Source organism: Rhinatrema bivittatum, chromosome 3 (genome assembly GCF_901001135.1).
Source record: "Rhinatrema bivittatum chromosome 3, aRhiBiv1.1, whole genome shotgun sequence".
In the NCBI taxonomy this organism is placed as follows: domain Eukaryota; kingdom Metazoa; phylum Chordata; class Amphibia; order Gymnophiona; family Rhinatrematidae; genus Rhinatrema; species Rhinatrema bivittatum.
Genome location: NC_042617.1, coordinates 154,920,581 through 154,946,961, shown reverse-complemented (window position 1 = coordinate 154,946,961; position 26,381 = coordinate 154,920,581). Strand labels below are relative to the sequence as shown.

Genomic DNA, 26,381 nt, shown 5'->3' with positions numbered 1-26,381 from the left:
TACTCCAGGTGAGGCCTCACCAAGGACCTGTAACAAGGGGATAATCACTTCCCTTTTCTTACTCGATATTGCTCTCCATGCAGCCCAGCATTCTTCTGGCTTTAGCTATCGCCTTGTCACATAGTGTCTAACTATCTGAAGTCGGCGAAACAATCACCCCAAGGACTCTCTCCTGCTCCGTGCACATCAGCCCTTCACCCCTCCATCTAATACATTTCTTTCGGATTTCCATACCCCATATGCATGACGCTGCACTTCTTGGCATTGGATCTCAGCTGCCATAGCTTCGACCAGTCTTCCAGCTTCCTTAAATCCAGTCTCATTCTCTCCACTCCTTCCGGCGTGTCCACTCTGTTGCAGATCTTAGTATCACCCGCAAATAGACAAACCTTACCTTCTATCCCGTCCGCGATGTCTCTCAAAGATATTGAACAGGACTGGTCCCAACACCGACCCTTGCAGCACTCCATTCATCACCGCTCTCTCTTCAGAGTAAGTTCCATTTACCATAACACATTGTCTTCTGTCCTTCAATCAGTTTGCTATCCAGGCCACCACCTTGGCACTCACACCCAAGCTTCTTATTTTATTCACAAGGCTCCTGTGCGGGACCGTATCAAAAGCTTTGCTAAAATCCAAGTAGATGACATCGAGTGCTCTTCTTCGATCCAATTCCTTAGTCACCCAATCAAAAACGTCGATCTGGTTCATCTGACAGGACCTTCCCTTGGTGAAACTATGCTGCCTCTGGTCCAGCAATTCTGCTGCTTGTAGATAGTTCACTATTCTTTCCTTCAGCAGTAACTCCAATACTTTTCCCACCACCAAGGTGAGGCTAACCGGCCTGTAGTTTCCAGCCTCCTCTCTGCTCCCACTCTTGTGAAGAGGGACCACCGACTCTCTTCCCCAACCACTCGGCACCACTTCTGTTTCCAGGGATCTACTGAACAGGTCATACAGCGGAGCCGCAGCACATCTGAGCTCCCTCAGTATCCTGGGATGAACATCACCAGACCCCATGGCTTTGTCCATTTTCAGTTTTCCTAGCCTTCCCATACATTCTCTTCCATAAACTGAGTTTCATCCATTACACTCCCTTCCAGTTTCTTGTTAACTAGCGACAGTCCCTTCTCTGGGGTCTTTTGAAAACCAGAACAATGCAGAAAGTGCTCAAGGATTAGGTATATTTGATCTTCATTGCTTCAGCAATGCCCAGACAGGTGTGGTTTGTTCTCTCATACAGCTGATCTTTCTGGGATCCAATCCAACTTTGCTAACTCAGGAGGGTCATATCTGTGTTCTCAACCTTTCCTGTCTCAACTTAATGGCATAGATGTTGAGTGCTCACTAATCTCAAAGCTGTCAATATCCACGGAAGTTGAGGATATAGTAATCTCTGCCAGAAAGCCTTCAACAAGGGCTTACAGTTTTAATTAAACTGGCGAACATCGGTATTGCAGGATCAGCACTAACATGGTTCAAAACTTTCTTAGAGAACAGAGGTTTCAAAGTTAGAATCCTCAACAAAGAATCCCTTAGATACCCATCTTCACAAGGAGTTCCTCAGGGTTCTTCTCTCTCACCAACACTCTTCAACTTATACCTTCTCCCGCTCTGCCAACTGCTAAATAAATTGAACCTAAAACACTTTATATTTGCAGACGACGTCCAGATTGTGATCCCCCTCAAAGATTCCATAACTAAAACCCTACAACTTTGGGAAAACTGTTTTCAAGAAATTAATGACCTCCTATCCAGCTTAAATTTAATTCTGAACCAATCAAAAAGTGAATTCCTACTAATCTCTCCAGACAATTGCAAAATCACTACAAACCCGCCAGCCAATTTGCAAATCACAAAAGTAAGAGATCTAGGAGTTTCTCTAGACAACCGGCTAAATCTAAAATCATTCATTAATCAAACTAAGGACTGCTTCCACAAACTACACGTATTGAAAAGAATAAAACCCCTATTTCATTTCCATGATTATAGAACAGTGCTCCAAGCAATAATCTTTGCTAAAATAGATTACTGCAACACTATCTTACTAGGCCTCCCATCATCCCATACTAAACCGCTCCAAATGATTCAGAACACTGCAGCAAGAATCCTAACAAACAAGAGACGAAGAGATCACATTACGCCAGTCCTTAAAGACCTGCACTGGTTGCCAATCCACTACAGAATAATCCATAAATCTCTCACTACAATCTACAAAAGTATTCATGGACTGGCTCCACTCCATCTACAAATAGAACTCAAAAAACACTCCTCCAACAGACCCATCAGAGAAACATACAGAGAATATCTACAGGTACCACACGCCAATACCACCCAACATATAACATTGAGAGACCAGGCCTTCTCTACAGCAGGCCCACCACTATGGAACTCAATCCCCTTAGAATTACGACAGGAACCATGTCTACCAACCTTCAGAAAAAGACTTAAAACATGGCTGTTCAAGAAAGCCTTTCCGGACCCTTACTGATTCTCCTACACTAAATACAACAAGACTGATCATCTTCCGTTAAACTAATATAGTCATTAACAACCTCCGCAAAGTTCTACCTCTTGTTAAACTTCTATCTTCCTCTTCTTTTACTCCCAGTTAGAATCATCCCTGTTTTATTGTAACTACTTCTTCTGAGCACTTGTTATAATTTGTTATAATTTATTATAAGTTGTAATGTATACATTCAAGTTATAGTTTTGTATTGCTCACCCCTTGTTTTATGTAAACCGACATGATACAAACTCCGTGAATGCCGGTATAGAAAAATCACAAATAAAATAAATAAATAAATAAATAATTGGAAAAAAGTTTCATATTTGTGTCAAACTTCCTTAGACCCATTTGCTTGCGAGCCAAAGAAGTTACTTCAGTACTTATTTTCTCCCCCCCTCCTATCTCAGTCCATCAGTCAAAGCACATCTCAGTGCTAGTGCAGTTTACCATGTTCAAGTGAATGGCAAACTGCTCTCCATACATTTATTTAGTGTGAAAGTTCATGGAAGGATTATGGCTTTCGAGACCTCTGATTGTCAAACCCCATCGGATCTCAATGAGGTATTGGTGAAAACTCATGAAGTTGCCATGGCTTCCTTAAAGTTCCTCACCTGCAAAGCAGTGTTCTAAATTGAGATTACAAAGGCTATAAGTCAGTGAGCTTCACTCATTGGTTCTTTACTCACCGTATGTGCAGTTTTCCCACATCAGAGTGCTGCTCCTCACTTCCAAGTTTCTACTAAACATGGTTTTGGTTTTTCATCAGAATCACGACACTTATCCATGTTCTTCGAGGCCCTTCATTCACTAAACTGTAAAAGGGCTTTAGTTTTTTTTTCCCTAAAGAAAAAGCAACCACATCAGGCTTCTCAACTAAATTTTACGATCTTAGACTAGGAACAGAGGTTGCCAAGCACGTTTTCCAACTGCCTAGCAGACTGTATAGCACATTTCTTTGTGATAACTAGCCTCCAGATAACTAAACTGTCAAGGCTCATCAAGTGAGATCCATGACTACCTCAGTGGCTCATTTGCGAGCTTTCCCTATTGAAGACATTTGCAAAGCTGCAAATGTGTCATCAGTTTACTCCTTCACATTTTAATACTATCTGGGCAAGCAGTTTTGCATAGCCTGTTCACCCAATAGTCCATTCTCTACATGTGGGTGAGTAGGGGTCCAAGCTGCCTTTAAGTAAGTGCTCCATTGTAAGTTTCAGCTTGGGACTCCCCATATGTCATGACTAATTGAGCCCTGCTTGTTGACATTAAAAAGCACATTTTATTACCGTAAATTAGGTTCTCCATAGACTGCAGGATGAATTAGCCATGCTTAATACTCACCTGCTTCCCTGGAAAATCAATTACTTAGTTAAAGCTAAGTTCTACAATCAAGTGAGGGGTTCATGAGAACTCTTGTAAATGCTCAGTAGAGTAAAAGCTCTGTGAGCAAAGCGAGAAGTGACTGTTCGGTGCCAGATGATGTCACCCATGTCATGACTAATTTATCTTGCTATCTACGGAGGACCCCATTTACAGTAAGCAAACATGCTTTACTACCCCACTGATGTAATTTATATTTTAAAAACTCTGAAGTTCCTTGTTACTTTAATATCCAAATCTGAATTAACTAATGATTTTTCACTCAAAGCACAATTAAGCTCTGAATTCATTGCGAGGGGATCACCACTTCAATTAACACAGCCTTCAATTTTCTTTTGTTTCCCCCTGCAAACCTACCAAACAAGCATTTTCCACACCATACTCACTCGGCTCTAACACTGAACAATTCAGTTTCTTATGGGGGGAACATGTCTCATAACCGTATATATTCCTTAAATGCATTTTTTGGTTCCAAAACCATCTCAAAATCTCAAGATGCCATCTACTTCATCAGTTGCTGCAAATGCTTCTCAGGAGGTTCTTTATCTAACTTGTACTAGAAAGTGGTTTTCTTAGCCAATAAGGTAGTACTGATAAGTGTCTTTTTCCCTTTAGACCTAGAAGCTAATAAAGACAAATCCCCCAATAAACTAACCGGTAAGACCAATCCAGCTCTCTCCCCAAAATCCGTTCAATACTGTGCCAAATTAATGATTACATTTTAGGATCATTTTCTAAACTTGTTTCCCCTTGCTCATTTTTTTTAAATAGTTCAATCTGGACTTTTATCACTTCATGATTCAAAAAGGGAATGTCATTTCACATATCTCAGAATATACATTAGTGTATACATTAAGGACAGGAGAATAAAATGTTTCTCATCTAAAACAATACCATGTATCCAAAACCTTAAGATCTCTACAAAATAACATGCTGATGTTCAATCAATTTGTGGGTTATCTGTTAAATATCTTAGTGATGGCATTAATGTATCTCACTGCAAAAGTTTTGCTAACAAAAAAAAAAATAAGAATATTGTTTGGGTGCATAAAGATTTCACAATGTTATTTTTTGACCTTATAGTGAGCCTAGAACAAATCATGAACCTCTCAGTCTTTAAAATTGCCTTTCCATTTCAAAAGGAGACAAATCATCAAGATTGCTACTCCTTTTTGTTTCCCCGTAAAAGAGAAAGCGTACACTATCACACCCACTCATGTTTTAGTTTCTGGTGCTCTTGATTATCTAATTGGTTTTCTGAATAAAAGCTATAGTAGTTTTCTATTTTCTCAATGTTACAAGCATCTTTTTATTGGATAACGCAACCGATCAATATTCAAAGTATGTGTTGTCATGTTAACCATAATACAACAACAAACAAACCAGGATTTCAAAGACAAGATTTTCATTGTCATGCACATCACACATCCCCATTATCTATAAGCACTCCACTCTTACAAACCTACTCATTCATCCCTTTCTCCCTAAAAAAAGGGGAACACAAATCCAACATAACCAGTGTCCCTCAGAACCAATCTATGCTTCTTCTCTTCCTTCTCCCATGGTTCAGAAGGAAAAAACAGTCAGTGGACGTATACAAGATTTGTCTCAAATAAAAATTCACAACCCCCCCACAAGCTAAGAATCCTGCCTTCCACACTGGATAATTGTAATTGCCCAATAAATCAAATTTTACAGATAGCTGGGCTTTCCTTCATTTGGATTAGGAACTTTTGGGTCAAAACAGCATTTTCAGCACTATTCAAGTGTAATTAAATATGTTTATTCAATCATAATTCTCCTGGTAATCTTATATTTCCCACAATACAAATATATCAGAATTGTTTAATGGCAGTTTGTACTGCAACAAGGAGGATAATACAATTTACCATTTCATGATTTTCTTTCTATACCACAGACACCTTTTAAAGTTTCAAGTCACAATTCTTATCACTTAGCATATTATCCATCTCAAAACAGTGTTAGAAAAATCAGTCTAGTAGTAATAAATTATGCTGACTCAAAATTGCACCACCTTAATACCATCAAGAAAACAGAGTTGCTTACCTGTAACAGATGTTGTCCTAGGACAGTAGGAAGTTAGCCCTCACACATAGGTGACATTGGATGGAGCCTGGCATGGAAAACTTATGTCAAACTAGAAACTCTGACTGCCACACTGAGCATGCCCAGCATTCTACTAGCCACGCATCCTCACGGGGTCCCTCTTCATTCTCGTGACACAGAATTATGAAAAAATAAAAAACATAATAAAAAAATAAAACCCACCTGCCACCCCAACTCTGTGGGGTGGCAGGTGGGTTTCATGAGGACTAACATCCTGCTATCCTAGGAGGAGAACACCTTTTAAAGGAAAGCAACTCTTTCCTAGGACAAGCAGGATGGTAGTCCTCACTCGTGGGTCAATCCCTAGTCACAGGCTACTCCCGAACAAGACCAGACACCTAACTAGGTGACAACGGGCACAACAGTGGTGCTGTTGGTAACAGAGGGAAATTGCCTGAACCCGAACAATGGTCCCTAGGCAGGACTAGTTGGATTCTACAGCTGAAAGATTCCAAAGGACGGACTGGCCAAAACTATCGCATCAGCCATCCCTGTCCGGACAGTAATGAGAGGTGAAAGTATGGAGAGAACTCCACATTGCAGCCTTGCAGATCTCGTCCACAGGGACCACTCGCAAGTGGGCCAAAGTTGCCATGGCTCTGACAGAATTATCCTTGACATGGACCCCAAGCTGCAGTCCCGCCTGAGTGTAGCTGAAGGATATGCAATCCACCAACCAGTTGGACAGTGTCTGCTTAGTAACAGCAACTTCCAAGCTCTTCTTGTCAAAAGAGATGAAGAGTTGCATGGACAGCCTATGGCCTGCTGTCTGCTCCAGGTAGAAGTCTAAGTCTCTCTTGCAATCCAAACTGTACAGAGCCTGCTCGCTCCAGTGCGAATGAGGCTTGGGAAAAAAAGGTGGGCTGGATGATTGATGGTTAAGATGGAAATCCTTCACCACCTTAAGCAGTAACTTAGGGTATGCACGCAGAACCACCCTATCATGAAAGAAGTTTGTATAGGGTGGATATGCCACCAAGGCCTGAAGCTTGCTGTCGCGTGCTGAGTGACTGTCACCAAGAACATGATCTTCCAGGTCAGGTACCTGAGGTCAAGCTGAGCCAACACCACACTGAGGTCCCAAGACACAGCAGGAGGCCACAGGGGGAACTTCAACTGAAGCAGACCCTGCATGCTGCATATCACCAGGGGCTGCAAAGAGATGGGTGAACCATCCACACCCTGGTGGATAGGCACTAATAGCACTCAAGTGTACCTTAACGGAGTTCATGTTTAAACCAGCATCTGAGAAGGGCAGGAGGTAATCAGTTTCCATGCGGAACAGGAAGAGAACAGATCCAGGCCGTAGCACTCACACGACATGTAAAACCTCCTCCATTTCAGGCCATAAGACTTCCTGGAAGCTACCAGGACTCAAGACACCTCATCAGATAGGTAAAGGGGCTGCAGAATTAACCACTCAACATCCAGGTTGTCAGGGACCAGGCCTGGAGGTTGGGGTGGTGCAGCCTGCCCCAATCCTGGTGTGATGAGCTCTGGGGAAGTCTCCAGAGGAGCGGGAACCAGATCTGTCTCTGCCAGTGAGGGGTTATAAGAATTCCGCCCCCCCCCCCCCCAATCCTGTCGAAGCTTCGGGAAAGCGTCAGAGGAATAGGAAGATACACGTATAGAAGGCCCTTGCCCCAGTGGTGGGCAAATGCATCCGAGGCTGGTTTGCTGTCTGCCCTGTACAGGGAGCAGAACTGATCCACCTTCCTGTTGCAGGGGATGCAAACAGATGCACATCCAGAGCTCCCCAGAGACAGAAGATCCAATATGCCACTGCCTGGTTTAGGGACCACTCGTTGGGTCAGAAGGTGTGACTCAGCTCGTCTGCCACTACATTCTCCATCCTGGCCAGATTCATGGCTCAGAGCACCATACCCTGCGACAGAGCCCATGACCGAATCTGCACTGCCTCCTGGCACAGGAGGAATGACCTTTTAACTCCCTGCTTGTTGATGTACCACATCGCCACCTGGTTGTCGGTGTGGATCAGGACCGCCTTGACTAGCCAATCTCTAAAAGCCCAAAGGGCATACCTGATCGCACAGAGATCCAGGAATTTGATTTGACATAGCTTCCTGAGTAGACCCTGGGTGCAGAGCCCTTCCACATGAGCACCCCACCTCAGGTTAGATGCATCCGAGGTGAGTACAATTTGGGCAGGGGGATTTTGAAAGGGTAGGTCCTGCTCCAAACTGGAAAGACTCCCTCACCAAAACAAGGAGTCCCAGAGAGGCAGAATAATGTGGATGCACACATGGAGGTCCTGGGTGGCCTGCTGCCACTGGGACCACAAGGTCCATTGAGCTCTGTGCATATGTAAGCGAGTGAAGGATGCAACATGGATGGTGGCTGCCATGTGTCCCAGGAGTCGCAACATGTGGCAAGCTGAAATCTGCCAGCTTCATTGGACTATTCCCGCCATGGACACCAGCATGAGCTCCCGATCGCGGGAAAGAATAGCTCTGACCCAAGCTGTGTCCAATAGGGTGCCAATGAAGCCCAACAGAAATAGTTGATCGAGATGTGACTTTGGGTAGTTGATGATAAACCCCAGGGAGTCCAACACTCGAATGATCAAACGCAGAGATCATACTGCTCCCGCCTATGGAGCACTCTTGACCAGCCAATCGTCCAGGTATGGAAACATCTGCACTCCCAGCCTGCGGAGGTGCATAACCACCACGGCCAGACACTTGGTAGGGCTCTGCAACTGTGTACTGACCGCACCAAACGAAGAACTTACTGCAAGACTAATGCCAGGGAGAAGGAGAGGGATCTGGCGCAGGAAAAGTCGAAAACACAACCATGGAATGTAGTTTTCCAAAAGAAAAAAGCACAAGCTTCACAATCACGAGACCTCAGCTCTGTAGAAAAGAGACTGAAGAGGGACCCCGCATGGACATGTAGATAGTGGCATGATTGGCATGCTCAGTATGCCAGTTAGTTTCTAGAAACCTTGATATGTTTTCCATGCCAGGGTCCATCTGATGACATCACCCTTGCCTGAGGGCTACCATCCTGCTTGCCCTAGGAGGAAAAAAAAAATAGGCTTGTTCATATCTTTCAAAACAAATCGCAAAAGTGAATAAGGAATTGAAGCCACAAAAGCTTCTATAAATGACAAAAAATGTTTTAGCCACCAGACTTATTTTGAACATTACCTTTCACCTCTACATATATGAACTTTACATTAGCTAGAACTTCTACAACAAAAGTCCTAGTTACCCATATTTGTTAGAGTCTCCAAACATTTTTTTCACTTTACTATCAAAAGCAATGGGAAAGTTGTAGAGAGAACATAATACCTTTAACAGTATGCAATATGGAGTCATCTCTCTACAGCTACCCAACATTTTGGCCGAGAAGTCAGGCAAGAGTAATAAAATTATGAAAAACAAACTCCATTTTGTTCTGGTAAGCTGAAAGTAGCTTAATTGAACGTCCGGTTTTCGACCTGCCAGCCGCGGGCCCATTTAAATTTTTTTTTTTTTTTTTTTTTTACTTTTTTTAAACATTCGGGACCTCCCGACTTAATCTCACCATGACATTAAGTCGGAGCGTGCACAGAAAGGCAGTTTTTACTGCTTTTCTGTGCACTTTCCCGGTGCCTGGAGAAATTAGCGCCTACCTTTGGGTAGGCACTAATTTCTGAAAGCAAAATGTGCAGCTTGGCTGCACATTTTGCTTTCTGAATCGCATGTTGATGGCCCTATTAGGTTCTGTATCGGTCTGTTTGTGGATAAGGTTAAGTACTTTGCAAACAGACAAGTGTTTGCTAATCATCTTGCAAAGTCATCAGCCAGTGTGCTCTCTCAATTCTAAGTTTCACCATTCTCAAATATTCTAAGAGCCTCCAGCAGCTGCTGCTGACAAGAATGCCTTAGTTCTCTTGACACTCAGAAAGTCCAATATTGTTCCTTCCACTACGGTTTTCGGCGTCCTCTATATTTTCTTTCAATTGTTGATTTTTTCTCTGTAGTTTGAGTACACTTACATTTAGAACCTCCACGCAATCTTGTGTCATTCTCTGTTCCACTGCAATATTAGCGGTGTGTGTTTCCATTTTTTTCGTTACATTCATCCAATGACAATTGAAGCTTCTGTAATTTATCATTCACAGCTGCTAAACCAGCTTTTGCAAGATTGAAACTTTGCACAAACATCTCCTCCATTGCAGTATTAGGTTCTGGCACCATTTTGTCTTTCTTCAAATTTTTCACTCACGATTCTTTTAGTAGCCATCGCAGGATTCTTTAGAATAAAAGCTGTCCTTAGACAACCTGCTTTGCAGAATGCTAAATAAATAAATTATAAGGCGGCACGTTAAGGAAAGTAAGAATGGTTCTGCTGCTTCTGACAGAACTATACTGAGGAAATTTTCTTACCACCAAGTCATCTCTAAGTCTAGAAGGAGATAGAGCCCGGACTAGACTGCTGGATTGACAGTCTGGGCTGACATCTCCACCTGGAGAGTCCCCTCGGGGGGGGGGGGGGGGAAGAGGCCTCCTTTGGAAGCGGATGAGGTGCAGCCTTGCACTGATTCTCCAGAGGAGAGGAACTTAGGATGCTTGAGATCTGGGACATTGATTGGCATGCCAGTGTCCCCTGTCCTCCCTCCAGGGGCATCTGGATGGTACGGCCACCAGGAGAACATCAGAGTCAGGTCCTCAAGGCCAGACTGACATACGCTCTGCCAAATGGGACAGCTTGTGTTACTTCTGGAGATGCTCCTGAAGGCACGGAGTCGCCCTTCTATGCTTGGACACCAATGACAGGTCGGAGACGACTGGACCGGAGGATCGAGAAAAGCTGGCGCTTGTGATGGAAACATGCTCATCAGAAAAAAAAAAAATCTAATTTTGAGAGGATGCCCCCTTGAGGTTTTGGCGAAGGGCCAACTCCTTGGAGGAACCATCCCTATAGCAGGACAGGGAGTCCTGCATGGAGCTGTGTCATACCTGCGTCGATGGGCCTGCCAACATGTGGCATTGAGTCTAGATGTCCTTGTGCTTTGGTTTGCTGCAGTGTGACAAGTGCCAATCCCTTCTTATGCTTTGGCTCCGACGCATGCATGACGAGTCATTTTCACTTGGTTCCAGGCGACATCTCAGCCGAGTGCATGTCTTGTCTTGCGCCAGTTGGCACCGGGGGTCCGGCTTCTTGCTCCCTGAGCCTCGAGGCTGCGCCGGGGGTCCCATAGAAGAGGCTCTTTTAGACAGTTCATGTTGGTCCAGTCTGGGCCCCGGGGAGGAGTGGGCAGACAGGGGCATACAAGCCAGAGTTAGCATCTGAGTCTTGCTATTTTGGCGGTGCGCTACCGCTGGTCCCGGGGGGGGGGGCAACATGTGGCCGCAGTCCCAGCAGTTGGACATGTGCTCCAGCCAGAGGTCCAAATAACCGTAATTGTGCCCATCTGAGCAAACAATTTTGCCACACTGGCAAAATTTAAATCCCGGTGGCCTGGGAGGTATGATCGGGACACAAATCAGACGTTCGCGGAAAAAAGAAACTAGGCAGGAGTGAAGAGCTCCATGTGCAGCGAGGAAGATGGTGCCACGTGGGAAAGCACACCTCACACAGAGCAAAGCTGGCAGCTAGTGAAGCTCTGCCTCTGCCGTCCTGGAAAACATCCTCCAGACACAGCATGGCTAATTCAGCCTGCTTATCTGCAGGAAAAACTGTTTCCCACAGTTTTTCACCAAAAAGGTAGTCTGAGGCATGGGAGATCAGCAAGATTTTCATGCACATTTTCCCAGATGCTGCTAGCATGAAGCCAAGCCATGTGGTGTGCCCCTATCAAGGTTGCCAATGTCCGTACAACAGAATCAAAAGGACTCAAATGGAGTGCAACAAGCGTTGAATAACTTCCTCCACATCTCTTAGGAGCTGGGGAGAGCATGGTTCGCTAGATTCCTAATAAACGAATAGCTTTAGTTTCCAGAAACAGTCATGGATATACTGGACCATGTAAAATTGGTGATGAGTAATACGGACCAGCTGTAAGCATGATGTCCTGGAAACACTTTTCCTGAAATTATCCAGCAGCCTGTACTTTCCTGGAGGAGAGTTGAGCAAAGTCTTTATCTTCATTGCCTTTTTAAGGATGGACTCTACCACCCCCAATTGGTGTGGAAACTGAACCACTCAAACTTAAGATTTCTGTATGCTATGCTTAAGGATGAGAAGAAACAAAAGCAAGACCGATGCCATGGAGAAGAATTTATTCAGATAGATAGATTTGACACGCCCAACTATGGCCGCATCAGGGGCTCTATAAAAAAATACATTAAGCATAAATTTTAAAAAATAATAAAATAAATTTAAACAACCCAACAAAAGTTAGGAAGGTAAAGGAATCTTTTACAATATCAACTTCAACATATATATAGAAGTTCTATGTTATCTGAGGAAACGAGGTGACAAATACAGTGAAAGGACAGAGAAAAATTAATGATCATCAATATTACCCTTTGGATTGAAGTACATCTACAGTATGTACTCAATTGCAATACGTATACTCTGGAATTGTTCACTAAAAATAGAAAAAATGTTTGAGATCAACTTTCAAAATTAAAAAGTAAGATTAAAAATAAGATAAAAAGATAAAAAATATTTAAAAAATCAAATAAAAATATAAAAAAGTAAGCTACATTCATAATATAAAATTCAGTTTACCTGATTAGATGTATAAAATAACTTTAAAACATCTTGATCAATTCACCTACAGAAAATATAATATAAAACTTAAGAAAATTAAAATTATGGAATTGATAATTTTTAATTTAAGTTGTTTTTTTTTAAATGATGTGAATGTTATATGCTATATGGATTCATTCTAACATTTCTCTTGGACCTACATAATTAAGATCTGTATATAATTAACTAAATATTGAATAAATTCAATCACCTCACGAGGTCTCACAATAAAGATTGTAGTATTGTGTTCACTGCAAGGACTTCTTTCGTTGAGAGAACTTTGTAGCCAAGTTGTAGGATCTTTTTATCCACATTTGTGACTTATTTTGCTTCATGCGATGGTGCTTTTTTAATAACAGGACTCTAATCAACTTCGGGAAACACATTGCATGTGTTTAAAACATAATCATTATCTAATATAAGGCATTCAAAAAAACATTTTTCAGAAGTGGTAAAGGGATATATCTATCTGTGTCTTATGGATGAAACATATAATGGCAATATTCATTTTAATACCATTAATGTATTCATTTTGGTGACCAGTAGTCAACACTATACTCCATATTGTTAGAGCGTATTAAACGAGTCATTGAAGTTACATGAAATACTCAAAGGACCTTAAAAAATGCCAGTCTATTGAACAAGTAACTGCAATAGTAGATGGTGGTTTTGCCTCATTATTTTCAGTCTTTACTTACCATGTTTTGGCATGGCTTTTTCACAAGATGTCGTCAATGTCCTTTGTGCTGGTGTGAGAGGGGAAGCATCCTCCTCTGTGAGCAGAATAGGTTCCTATTCCATAGCTGGTGGTTTTTTAGTCGCAATGGGCATAATGGAACAAACTGAGTCTGGTGTTTTTAGGCTTAATCCTTGAGCCAGCAGCTATGCCACAGGAAGATGTAATTGGGGGAGGCAATGGAAGATGGTCCTATTTGAACCCGTGCCATAGAGTGAGCCTCAAATTCTGCATGCACCCACTCAACAAGGCATCTAGAAGGGGCTTGTGGGATCATGAAGAGGAGCCCTTTCAATCAGAAGGGGATTTTCTTCTTAGACTTAATGTGTTCGATTAATCATATGTAGCATGCTTGGAACTGCGATGAATGCCCCTAATTGAGCTGAAAGGGCCCACAGAGCCTGGAGTGAAGATTGGAAGCCAGGCTGCATCAAAGAAGAATTCATTGCTGAATAGTATTCCAGCAAAGCATTGTGCATCAAAAGCATCGGGACTCCATTTGTCAAGCACACTGCTGTAACAGGGTGCTTTTGTGCACTGTGCGTTGCATACATTAGAACTCCAGATATCAGTGCATTGTGCACATAGGAGGTCATCAGCACTCTTTGCATCAATAGTGTTGATTCATGTCATTTTGTGTTTCTTTGAAGTATTCAGCGACTGAGTGGTACTGCTTTGACCTCGATGTATGCCATCAGGTGCACTTAGAAACATAGAAATGATGGCAGATGACCACCAAATGCCCCATCCAGTCTGCCCAGCAAGCTTTCATTATTTTTCTCATACTTATGTTACTCTTGGCTCTTATTGGTAACTTTTGGTTCTAATTTCCTCTCCCCCTGCCATTGATGCAGAAAGCATACCCGAAATTATCCAGCACCAATGGAGTAGTTTTAAAAGAGCTCTTCACCCTACTTGGAAAAGTGAGGGAATCTGCGCTCCAGGAGGAAGACTTGCTGCAGCTTCTGACTCAGCTCTTCCCATCTTGGCTGCTCTGGAATGCTGCTACTGTGGAGATATGCGACCACAGGCCTGGCAGTTTGCCTGGTTGTGGTCAGGTCCTAAGCACCAGTAACACAGCTAGTGCCCAGTGATGACATTTAGCTGCAAATGCAACTTTTAAGAACACACTGAACCTGCTTTTCTTTTTCCAACATGATTGAGAAGCTTGAGGTTCTAGAAAATTCCATCCTCCAAATTGTTTCTCTTTTCTGTTTTTGTTGATAGCACTGAAAAGTGCTGTTGTGGATGCTGCTGAGGCACAGAGGCAACAAAAAAATGGAGAATTTAAGACTGAAGTTTTTTCTTAAAGTTCTTGGAGACACAAAGTACTATAGCTCAGACAAAAAAAAAATGACTGAGGTGGCTCACAAGGCAACCCCTATACAGGAACTTCTGCACATGCTCTACAGAGTTCAAAGCTCCAGTAGCTTGGAGATACAAATCTGTTCAGTGCTATGGATGTCACTAACATATCATTGCCCTGCTTATCAACGGGAAAAAAAAATACGATTTTTGTCGTGCAACTTTTGTCAGAGATAAGTACCCTAATGATCACATGCCCTGTTCCTTGCCTAATTAGAAAAGCTTCTCCAAAGTTATAAGACTTTCTTAAAGTTCACACGCCTTGTTTTAAAGCCTTTGAAATCAGGGTTTTTTTGTTTTTAGCTTGTTTTGCTTGACAAGGATATTGCCCAAGAACGCTAAGACCCGACAATAGGCATCAAGCTTTCCTGGCTGACTGCCAAACCTGTCCTGTCTGGACTGAAGACCCTAGGGAATGTAAAATCAGTGTTGTACTGGAGTCCCTCAGAATAGTCCCTCAGCTGCTTTAACACTTCTTGATTATTCAAAAAGTCATCTGCTTTGAAGGGCTTAACATTCAACATTTGAGTTGCAGTGCATGAATACTGAGGCTGAAACAGGTAAAAGTATTTGAATGTGGTGGACGTTATAAGATTAGCTCTGACCTTCAGAGAAAATAAAGCTTGTACACACCATAAAAAATATATTTTTGTGAAGTGCCAACAATATGCACCAGAGAAACAGATAATACATGTAGAACAAGAACTACTAAATTACAGAAGGCAGCAACTCTCCCTGAACATGTGAGAATTACTACTAAACCTTATCCTGCTTTACTTTACTCTAAGGTTTCCAACATCTTCACACTTTAAAAAAAAAAGAGACTTTGGGGCCAATGTAATAAGCTGTGCATTTAAACTCTGCAATGAAATTCAGTACAGCGTTTTAACATGTGGAAAATAAATTTAACTCACAATGCAGTAAGCTATTTGTATGCTAATGCATTTGGAGTTAAAAAATAAAAGCATGCTAATCTGAAAGGGTGCAAAGATATGCTTAGCATATATAAAATTTATGCACAGAAAACATGTGCACAGTGTCCTCTGCACATGACGCATGATTTATTTACACAGAACAATTTATGCACATAAAAAAAACAAACTGGTGCAGAATGCATTCTCTGCATAAAACATACTCAATGTGCAGCAAAATTGGTTTGGGCACAAATTTTATTTTATATGCATAAATTCAGAATACAGAACCCTGTACCACAAATGATGGGTTCAGCTAGAGTAACTTTTTACTCTAGCTCTAACAAGGAGTTAAACTGACTTATGAAACCCTGTGTTAAATCTACACACCTCTCTGCATTAGGGAGTAACAACTAATACCTTCATTAACTTGGGATTAAAATGGAGAAGTGCTAATTTGTGCACACAATTTTGCAAGCACATCCAAAGCAAAAAGCCTGTGAGGGAGTCAGTTGAACTACTAAATCAGCGATTCTCAACCAGTGTGTCATGACACCAGTGTGTCTCCAAACACCGGCAGGTGTGTCGCACAATTCCTGGTCTCCTACTGCTCTTCTCTCCCTCTCCTCCACCCCAGTGAGACCCACACAATTCTTCGACAAACACTGCTGCCATTCCTGCCCAGGTGATCAGCACATTCAAGCTCAGAAGGGAATGACAGCAGTGTTTGTGGAAGCTGGCAACAGCAAAATGGCCTTTTCTTCTCCCTACCCCTGCGGCCCGGAAGAGGAAGTGATGTTCTGCATGTGCACAGGAAGAAGGGCTATGCTTCTGCTGCAGAGATCATATCCCAAGGCTCTCTCCACGATTGCTAGAGCACTTTAGTCTCCGTTCTGAGGCAGTCCTTCACTGCCACAGACCTGGGGCAGCTATTGCTGGATTTCCCAAACAGCCGTGCGGCAGGAAATCCCCACAGCCGCATTCTCAGTTGACTGCTTTTCACTGCGATAATTGTAGCACAAGAAAAGAGCTGAGTGCTGCCGCCTTACCACTGCGGGGCTGGGGGAGTCATTCCTGCTGCAGTTCCCAGCCTATCACGACTCTGCTTTAACAGCAGCACACTGGCTGTCATTCTCAGACACCCAGTATGCTTCATGCTGTAGCTGCCGTGTGTGCTGGGATAGGAGTGAGAGAATGGTGAGGGAGGTGACTGGTGTGTGGGTGTGTGAGAGAATCGTGAGGGAGTCGATTGGTATGTGTAAGATAGAGAGGCTGGTCAGGGAGATGACTTGTGAGAGAAAGTGTGTGTGTGTGGGGGGCGACCCCTAAGGAAGAGGACTGTGAGGACAGAGCTTCAGCAGCCATTACTGCTTCTGGTGAGTGCTATTGGCCTAGAATGAAAGGAGTAGGAGAGTTGCTGGAGAGGGTAAGTAAAGTTGACTAAGTTTCTCTCTTTCTTGATTGATATTTTAATTGGGTATTGTGTGATGTGTCTGTTTGAAATATTTTATTGGTGTTTGCAGAATTTTGAAATTCTGCAAACAAGTTTGTAATGATTGGATGTTATTCTAGTTATCCGTTTTGAAACATTTATTATAGTTTTAGAGTTGTTTTATATTTCTTAGAAATGTGTAGACAAAAACTGAACTGGAAACAGCAAGAAGCCAGTGTATGCAATGCAACAATGGAAAAAAACAAACACAAGACAACTTGGTCACTTTATTCTGTATTTGGTGAGGGTCTGTCTGTGATCGGCATGTGTGACTGAGGTAAGGGTATACTGCAAGCTTGTAATTTCTGTGTAGGGATCTATAGCAGTTTGGCTTGCTCTGTTTTCCTAATAGGATATGTATTGGTGTTTAGGGCCTGGTTAAATATTTGTAGCATTGTCTTTTCATAGGTAGGGTTGTTAATGTTTTGAGTGCATTCCATAATGCAGGTATAACTTTTTGTGTATTATAGTTTTTGTGCATTATAGATCCTAGGAGTCTGTTAGGTGCTATATTTCTGTTTCCATTTCTCCACTTTTGCAATGTTTGCAGAGTAGCTTTTTTGGGTTTCCATATTTACAATTTGTGGTCTTTCTGTACTTGGTGAAGGTAGACTATGTGTGAGACTGAGGTGAGGTATTTTACTAGCATGTAGGCATTTATATCAATCTTATTTGTTGTGTTTTCTCAATAGGACATGCATTCATGGTAAATTACCACCTTTTCACAAGGAGGGCTATTGCACCTGGTGAGAATTTTATGTTGCTGTTAATGAGCTGACACCAGAAATATCTTTTTTTGTATGGTGAACTGAACAGGGAATATCCTAGTTCTTCTCTGCACCCACTATTGGGGGGGGGGGGGTGTTTCCTGTAGATACAGAGTATGTTTACCCCTGTAGGAGTCTGCCACCATTACATCTACTCCTTTTCTTTGTCACCCTTAGCAACTGCATAAAGTTGCACTCGTTCACAATCCCCATAATCAGGAACAAATTCAGAATTCAGACGATACCTGTGTCTCCTCCCACCACACGACAACAAAGGCTAATTACTATAATGACCTCTCCAATCACTCAATTTCTTGGTCTCTCACTCTTTGCACTAACTATTTAATGCACAGTCGCTCTCCAAAAAAACCCACATCCTTAATGACTATTTGGTTGAAGTTAACCCAGACATCTGTGCAATCATGGCAACATGGTTTAAACCCACTGATACAGTACTAATGAATCAGCTTCCCACGCAATTATACGACCTCATCTAGTCCCCAGACCCAAAAAAAAAAAAAAAAAGAGGGGGCTCCTCCTAGCCGTAAAAAGAGGATTAGGTCTAACCCTGCAACAGACAAATACAACAACAAAGCTTATCTATGCCCCCTCAGGAACCCTAGAATCAGACCCTTCGCCAACAATTGAGCTCATTGCTAAACATATCAATGCAGACAAACCAGCCATAATCCTGGGAGACTTCAATCTACACGTAGACGCCTCCCCACTATCACACAACTGTGAAACTTTCCTCAACTCGCTCAGTTACATGGGATTCACACAAATTGTCAACTGCCCCACGCATAAAGCGGGACACACCTTGGACCTTATCTTCATTAATGACAACATCCCCATCCACTCCAAGCCCACTTGCTCCCCAGTCCCCTGGTCCGACCACCAGATCATATCGACGGTGCTTGAGATCAAGAAGCACCCACTTCAAACCTTCCCGAAAACCACCATCCAATTCAGGAAGCCCTGCTCCCCAGACCTACTCAGGGAGCAACTCTCCAAGGAATTAACTCATCTTGACCTCAGAGACGCAATCGCGGCTACCACCTCATGGATCAATATCACCAATAATATCGCCGACCAAATCTGCCCAACCACCTCTAAAGTGCTACAACCGTCCCCGGACAACAGGAAACCATGGCTCACCCCGGAACTGAAGTCCATTAAACAAGAACTAAGATGTAAAGAAAAGCTGGAGGAAAAACCCTTTCACCACGACGCAAGCCATCTACAAATCCCTCCTCAACACCTACAGGAACGCCATCCTCAGAACAAAAAAAGATTTTTACTCTAAAAAAAAAAAAAATCCACAACTTCATCTTTGATTCGAAGGCACTTTTCTCCTATGTATCAACACTCACCAAACCTTCCCCTCCCATTATCCCAGATAAACGAGCACTCAGTAAAGCCAGTGAACTGGCCAATTATTTCAAGAAAAAAATCTCCAACCTGACCGACCCTCTTACAACTCTCAACCTCCCGTCTATTCACTCTCTTGTGATCCTGCCACAACAATCCTTCGAGCCCACTTCTCTTGAAATAGAAAATATTCTTAGGAAACAAACCTTCCTCCCACCCGGACCCACTACCAACGAACCTTCTCATCTCCATCCCGAATACCATTTCTAAACCAATTGCAGAAATCATAAACATCTCTTTAAAACAAGGCATTGTACCAAACCAATTAAAACTGGCAATTCTCAAACCTCTACTAAAAAACCAAATTTATCACCAACAGACCCAGCTAACTTCCGCCCCATAGCCAACTTACCTCCGATTGCCAAACTGATGGAGAAAGTAGTTAAACAACTCTCGGAATACCTTGAAGAAAACAACACTCTCGCCCCGACTCAGTACGGATTCCGAAAATCTCTAAACACCGAATCCCTCCTTTTATCACTCACGGACACCATCCTCTTAAACCTAGAGAAAAAACAATCCTACCTTCTGGTTCTTTTAGACCTGTACGCAGCTTTTGACACGGTTAAACACGCAACTCTTTTAGAACATCTAGCAAACATAGGCATCAAAGGTTCTGCACTTAGCTGGTTCAAGTCCTTCTTATGCAATAGGTTCTTTAAAGTTAGGATAAACAATAAAGAATCCCAACCTGTCCTCTCTGACCAGGGAGTCCCCCAAGGATCCTCCCTCTCACCCACTCTCTTCAACATCTACCTGCTCCCACTCAGCCAATTACTCACAAATCTAAAGTTAACCTACTACCTCTATGCAGACGATGTTCAAATTCTCATCCCGATCACAGAATCCCTTCACAAAACCATGACCCACTGGAATGACTGCCTTCAAGCAATTAAGCGCCTACTCTCCAGCCTTAACCTAGTCCTCATTTCCAACAAAATGGAGATCATCATCTCTCAAGACCACAATCACACCCTCCTCAACCCACCAAGCTCTTCTCAACCAACATCCCTAAACCCTAACCTTTCACCGTTTGTTAGGGACCTAGGAGCCTGGCTGGACAACCAGCTAAACCTAAAAAAAAATGTATAAACACCACCACAAAGGAGTGCTTTTACAAACTGCAAATCCCCAGAAAGCTAAAACCACTCCTCCACTTCAATGACTTCCGACTGGTGCTACAATCAATCATTCTATCTAAGATCGATTATTGTAACTCCCTACTGCTCGGACTCCCCACCAACACCATTAAACCTCTACAGATGGTTCAGAACGCCACCGCTAGAATCCTCACCAGCTCCAATAAAAGAACACATCACCCCCATCCTCCGTACCTTACATTGGCTGTCCATCAAATACAGGATCCTCTTTAAAGTTCTCACAATTATACATAAAGTGACGCACAACCTCTCTCCCCTCAAATTAAGCATTTAATTGAAACCTCACACCTCTTCCAGACTCATCAGAAGTGCATACAAAGGCACACTGTATGCCCCCCCAGCGAAAACAGCACTAGGAAAGCGGGCCCTGTCTACAGCAGGTCCCCATCACTGGAACTCGCTCCCCCCGGACCTACGACTTGAAACATGCCCCTCGGCTTTCAAAAAAAAAAAAAACCCAACAAAACAGAAACTTGGCTTTTCACTCAAGCCTTCCCGGACTCCTAACCTTGGCCTGGGTTTAAATCAGTCCTGTGGCCTTGGCTCAATATCAGTCTTGCCCTTTCCGCACTTTACTCACACTTATCCTTGGACCTTTGGTTTAACAAAAGTCTTATTCAGTTCCTCATGTACACTCACCCATTGTAATTGTGCATACAATAATCCAATTTACGTAACTTTACCAGTACACGATACCCTCTTCTTTCAATTGTATAAACTCTCCCATCAATTTCCCTGTCCCAGTCCCCTGGACCGTATCATATCATAGACTGTTCATTTTAAGTTCCTTGTATCAGTTCTTGCATTCGCTTGTTTTTATGTGCTAGCTGTATCCGTTCTTGTATTCACTTGTTTCATGTACTGCCTTTGAGCGAAGTTGTAGTTTCTTGTAAACCGGGGTGATCTGTATCACATACAGGAACTTCGGTATATAAAAGTTAAAAAATAAATAAATTTAGCCCCATGACTAATCACGTGTTCAGTGTGTCATGCACTTGACAACCAGTCAGGCATGTCCTGACAGAAAAAAAAAGGATTGAGAACCACGGCACTAGATGACCAAGGGGTAAAAGGAATGTTCAGGGAGGACAAAAACAGAAAAACTAAAATGAATCCTTTGCCTCTGTCTTTACTGAGAAAGATATTGGGGGAATCATACCCACATCAGAAACATTTTGATGGTGATGATTAGCCACTAGATGCAATCACTGTGAAACTGGAGGATCTAATAACTCAGACTGAAAGACTAAACAAATAACCGAAACCCAGAGTATTCATCCCAGAGTTCTGAAGGAACTAAAAAATTAAGTTGCAGACCCATTTCTGGTGATTTCCAACTTATTTAAAACAGCCATGGCTAATTACAATTGATGGCTACTAAGATATTTTCCCTTAATGTGAAGGGGTTGAATACTCCCAGAAAGCGTTTGCTATTCTCTCGAGAACTCCAACGGCAGAGGGTGGGAGTAGCTTTCATACAAGAAACGCATGTGAGAAAACGCGCGTTTTCCTCCCCTTACTGAATAAGGGGTAAGGGAAAACGCGCGTCCAAGAGCAGGTTAACAGTGCGCTCCGGAGTTCACTATACTGTATCTGCCTGAATGTTAGGAATTATTAGGAAGGGGGATGGTGAATAAAATGGAGAATGTTATAATGCCTCTATCGCTCCATGGTAAGACCGCACCTAGAGTGCTGTGTGCACCTCAGAAAAAATATAGTTGCACTGGAGAAGGTATAGAGAAGAGTGACAAATAATAAAGGGGATAGAACTGCTCCCCTATGAGGAAAGGCTAAAGAGATTAGGGCTGCTCAGCTTGGCGAAGAGACGGCTGAGGGGGATATGATAGAGGTATATAAAATCATGAGAGGACTAGAACGGGTAAATGTGAATCAGTTATTTACTTTTTCAGATAATAGAAGGACTAGGGAGAACTCCATGAAGATAGCAAGTAGAACATTTAAAACTTTTACTCTGAAATTCGTTGCCGGAGGATGTGGTTAGGGCAGTTAGTGTAGCTTGGTTTGAAAAAAAGGTTTGGATAAGTACCTGAAGGAGAAGTCCATAAACTGTTATTAATCAAGTTGACTTGTGTAATAGCTACTGCTATTACTGGCATCAGTATCGTGGGATCTACTTAGTGTTGGGTACTTGCCAGGTACTTGTAACCTGGATTGGCCACTGTTGGAAACAGGATGCTGGGCTTGATGGACCTTCGGTCTGACCCAGTATGGCAATTTATGTTCTTATGACAGTTTAATGGATGAGTTAGTGTGGGTTTTGCAATGGGAAGTTATTCCTTACCAATTTTTACTAATTTTTTTTTGGAGGGTTTAAACCAGGGGTCGGGAACCCATGGCTCGCGAGCCAGATATGGCTCTTTTGAGGGCTGCATCTGGCTCCCAGACAGTCGCCACACTTTCCCGCTGACCCAGCTGCTCCCCGGTCCTCCTCCGCCCGGGCTTAAAATGCTGTCAGCCCGAGCGGAACGCGGCAGGACAGCTGGAGTCAGCGGCACCGGCGTGCTCTCTTCTTCCCGGCCCGGAAGAGGAAGTGGAGAGTATCGGGTGCCTGCGCGGCAAGAAGAGGCCACGCTAGTGCGCTCGGCATCGGCCCGAAGAAAAGAATACTGCAGCGCGGCTCGGAGGAAAATGAAGAGGTTCAGCCGCGGCCGATGGGACTCCGCCTCCGCGAGGGCTGAAAATGAAGAGGTTAGCGTTGGGAGGAGGCTGCTGCTGCCGCGAGTTCCCGGGGTGGGGGAGAGAGAGAGTGAATGAGCGAGCAAGCAAGCATGTATGTTTGCTCGCTCATTCACTCTCTCTCTCCCCCACCCCCACCCCGGGGAACTCGCGGCAGCAGCAGCAGCCTCCTTCCAACGCTAACCTCTTCATTTTCAGCCCTCGCGGAGGCGGAGTCCCATCGGCTGCGGCTGAAGCTCTTCATTTTCCTCCGAGCCGCGCTGCAGTCTTCTTTTCTTCGGGCCGATGCCGAGCGCACTAGCGTGGCCTCTTCTTGCCGCGCAGGCACCCGATACTCTCCACTTCCTCTTCCGGGCCGCGGGGGGGGAGGGGGCTGTGTGTGTGTGTGTGTGTGTGTGTGTGTGCTTGCATGTATGTGAATGATTGAGAGCCTGGGGGCCTTGTGTGTGTGTGTGATCGCATTTATGTGAATGATTGAGAGCCTGTACATGTGAAAGAGAGTATGTCTGTGATTGAGAGCCTGCCTGTGTGAGAGAGAGCATGAATGTAAGTTTACGATTGGGAACCTGTATGTGTAAGTTTGTGATTGAAAACCTGTTTGTGTGAAAGAGTATGTGTGTATGATTGAGATCCTTTGTGTGTGAGAGAAATCATGTGTATGTATGATTAAGAGCCTGTGTGTATAAGTAAGAGAGAGATCATGTGTCTGTGTGTGATTGAGAGCTGATTTAGGTGAGGGAGCATGTGAGTATGTGAGAGCCTGTGTGTAAATGAGAGAGAGGACATGTTTGTAAGCATGTGAATGAGAGTCTGTGTGTGAGAGAAAAAGACAGCATGTATTTATGTGATTGAAAGCCTGTGTGTGTAAGCGTGAAAAGATAGACAGCATGTGTGTAAATGTGTAATTAAGAGCCTATATAAGTGAGAGAGAAAAAGCATGTGTATATGTGAGTACTGAGAGCATGTGTGTATAGGTGTGTCATTGAGAGCCAGTGTGAGAGAGAGCGCTGGTATGTGACAGAGAGGAGAAAGTTCCAAGCAAACCACCCCACCTCCTGCTAATTCAGAACAATCTCAGGACACCTGGATATCAAACGTTCCCAGGTATGCAGAGCAAAAAAATTTTTGTATCCTTATTATTTTTCATTACTGGGTCTTTGTGTCTGCTATTTTGAAATATTTTATTGGTATCTGGAAATGTTTTATATGAGTTTTTAATTATTGGATATTCCACTCATCAGCTGTTTCGAAATATGTTCTTTTTGTTAGTACAGTTTTACTGCTGATGATTTTATATTTCTTGATTTGTTTTATAAGGATGGGTGATGTTTCTTTTTTCCTTTGTTACACTGCATACAGAGACTCTGGCTTGTTGCAGTTTCCAATTCAGTTTTTTCTGCATGCTTCTTGTTATGCGTTTTGGTCTCTTTATTCTATGTTAGGTGAGGGACAGCATGTGATTCAGGTGAGCTTTTCTGCTGGCGTGTAGTTTCTGTGTAGGACTCTATAGCAGCCTGACTTGGTCCGTTTTCCTAATAGGAGATGTATTGGTGTCTTAAGGCCTGGTGTAATATTTTCAGAGACTTATTGTACTTTAAAAGTGTGATCTTACATAAAATGCACACATTTACTTGTATTTAGTTTTAAACATATTGTATGGCTCTCATGGAATTACATTTTAAAATATGTGGCGTTTATGGCTCTCTCAGCCAAAAAGGTTCCTGACCCCTGGTTTAAACAAACATGCAGATAAAATTGAGTTAGCTGATATAGCGTATTTGGATTTTCAGAAGGCATTGAACCAAGTTCTTCATGAGAGCCTCCTCAGGATATTAGGAGGTCATAGGAACAGAGGCAGTGTCCTGTTGTGGTTTGGTAACTGAATAAAAAAAAACCAAAAATCCAGACAGGACAGAGGGTAGGACTAAATGGTTAGTTTTCCAAATGGAGTATTTAGCATATTGATAAATGATTTGGGAAAAGGGATGAGTGAGGTGACATCTGCAAATGACAATTGCTTAGAGTGTTTAAAACAGCAACTGATTGTTAAGAACTGCAGAAGGACCTTGGAAGACTAAGAGACTGAGCTTCTAAATGGCAAGAACAGATTAATGTGAAGTAAAGTAATGCATGTAGGAAAAAAATAATCACAACTGCATGTTCATGATGCTGGGTTCCCTGTTAGGCATTATCACCCAGGAAAAAGGACCTTGGAGAACTTGAAATCTTCAGTTCAGTGTGTGGCTGTAGTCAAAATGCTGGAAATTTCAAGAGGGAGAGAGAACAAAACTGAGAATATCAAAAAGCCTTTAAATAGATCCACGGTGTGATCTCACCTGGAGTATTGAGTGCAGTTTGGGACACCCCATCTAAAAAAGAAAAGTTCAAAAACGGAGAAAATAAAGGTACTCTTGGGGGAATTCTGCACAAAACAAATTTAAAATTCTGCAAACTTTATATTGGTCAAAATAACAATTGACATGACAGTCGTTAAGTAATTACATTTTAAATATAGAAAAAAAATTAGAGATGCAGAATTTTAAATATTTTGAGCAGAATTTCCCTAGAAATTCACTATAATTGTCCCTTCCACTCGCTCTCCCTACTCCGCTGGCCACTTTACCCTCTCAGGCCCCAACTCCTCCACCTGCCAGTATCTCTCCCCTCCAGCTCTAGGTTCAACCCCTTCCACTCTATTGCCAGTACCAGAGTTTGACCCCGTTCTCAGTACTGCCCCTCACACAGGCTCTCTCTCTGTCCCTCCCTCTCGCACACACATGCTCACCCCCTCATACAGGGTCCCTCTCTTGCATACACACCCACACAAGCTCCCTTTCTCTCTCAAACATACAACCTCACACAGGCTACCCATGTCTCTCATGCACCCCTTCATACAGGCTGTCTCTCACATACACAATCTCTTCACACAGGCTAGCACCCTCACATACACACGAGCTCCCAATCTCTCTCATACACACAACTCCTTCACGATCTCCTCATATAGGCTCCATCTCTCTGGCACCCACACTCAAGCATTCTCCCCCCCCCCCCCCCGGCGCTCTCACCTCTCTCTCACTCTCCCCTCTTTCTGCTCTCACCCT

General features: G+C 43.0%; 1 protein-coding gene across 5 annotated transcripts in view; it reads right to left on the bottom strand.

The window, feature by feature from the left end:
• Positions 1-26,381, bottom strand: part of GGPS1 (geranylgeranyl diphosphate synthase 1) — a 113,840-nt gene that overhangs the window by 80,155 nt on the left and 7,304 nt on the right. For 2 of the 5 annotated variants that reach the window (XM_029593840.1, XM_029593843.1), the window contains exon 2: positions 3,196-3,349. The exons of the other annotated variants lie outside the window; for them this stretch is intronic. The gene's annotated coding sequence lies outside the window, so the exon portion shown is untranslated. The remainder of the gene's footprint in view (positions 1-3,195; positions 3,350-26,381) is intronic. 5 annotated transcript variants of the gene reach the window in all.